The sequence below is a fragment of the Panthera uncia genome (genome assembly GCF_023721935.1).
Source record: "Panthera uncia isolate 11264 chromosome A3 unlocalized genomic scaffold, Puncia_PCG_1.0 HiC_scaffold_11, whole genome shotgun sequence".
Lineage (NCBI taxonomy): Eukaryota > Metazoa > Chordata > Mammalia > Carnivora > Felidae > Panthera > Panthera uncia.
In genome coordinates this window covers 18,301,805-18,303,015 of record NW_026057578.1, presented here as the reverse complement: position 1 = coordinate 18,303,015, position 1,211 = coordinate 18,301,805, and positions in this window count along the sequence as shown.

Here is a 1,211-nt window from a genome sequence, read left to right as displayed (position 1 = left end):
GTTATGTTACCAAACAAGAAATCAATAGGCACACACAACTGATCCACAAATGAATAGTACAGGTACAAGCAAAGGAAGGTTCTGGAGGCTCCACTCAGGAGAGGTAGTAGGCTTGACCTTCATAGAGTCAGGTCTGCAGAACTGAACAGGGTTAGTGGAATCTGATCCTTAAAACCCTTCTGCAGCAAGGCACCTGGCTGGTGCAGTTGGTAGAACATGCAACTCTTGATCTTGGGGGTGTGAGTTAGAACCTCACGTTGGGTATAGAGATTACTTAAATAAATAAATCTTTTTTTATTTTTTTTAATGTTTATTTTTGAGAGAGAGAGAGAGAGAGACAGAGTGTGGGGGGGAGCGGGGAGAGAGGGAGACACAGAATCCGAAGCAGGATCCAGGGTCTGAGCTGTCAGTACAGAGCCCGATGCAGGGCCAGAACTCATGAACTGTGAGATCATGACCTGAGCTGAAGTCGGACACCGAACCAACTGAACCACCCAGGCACCTCAAATAAATAAATCTTAAAAAACAAACAAACAAAAAAACACTTCTGCAGCATCCAGGGACCTGCAGATAGGCATGGGAGGGGAGACTGAGACCTCTGGGTGGCTTCTAGCTGCACCCATTCATGGGCATGTCTTAGTCTGAGTTTTCTAGGATAGAGAGCTTGATTCTATAGGGCAGAAGTGGGAAGCAAAAGGAGGCAGGTAGGGAAGGGAGAAGAGCTGATACCAGGATGGTTATTCATCTGGCCTCTACACATTACTGATGGCTCCAGCTCAAGGGATTATCCTCTCAGAAGCCACATAATAGGAGTCGTAGCATAGCTTATGGGAGAGGGAAAGGAAGGAAATTTATCCACCAGCTCATCTCCCATTGGATAAAGATCCACTCCAGTTGTTCATGCAAAGGTGCCAAGTGGGGCTTTGCCGTGTCCCAAAACTCAGGGTTAAGAGGCTTGCAGCAGGGTTGTGAGGCAAAGATTGATCAGGATACAGCTGTGTAAAATCAAATGGAGCCCGTGCAGAGCTGGTACCAAAGAAGCTGCCGGGACAAGAGATGGTTAGCACTAGCCCTGGAGGTCTGTCACAGAGGGGGCAACAATGATGTGCAACTCTCTGTGCCACTTAGTAGGTCCATATTTACAGAGGGCCCCAAAAGAGCAATCCTTAGGAGGCTCTGAAGGGGAGCCAAGGAAGGGCTTCCAGCAATTC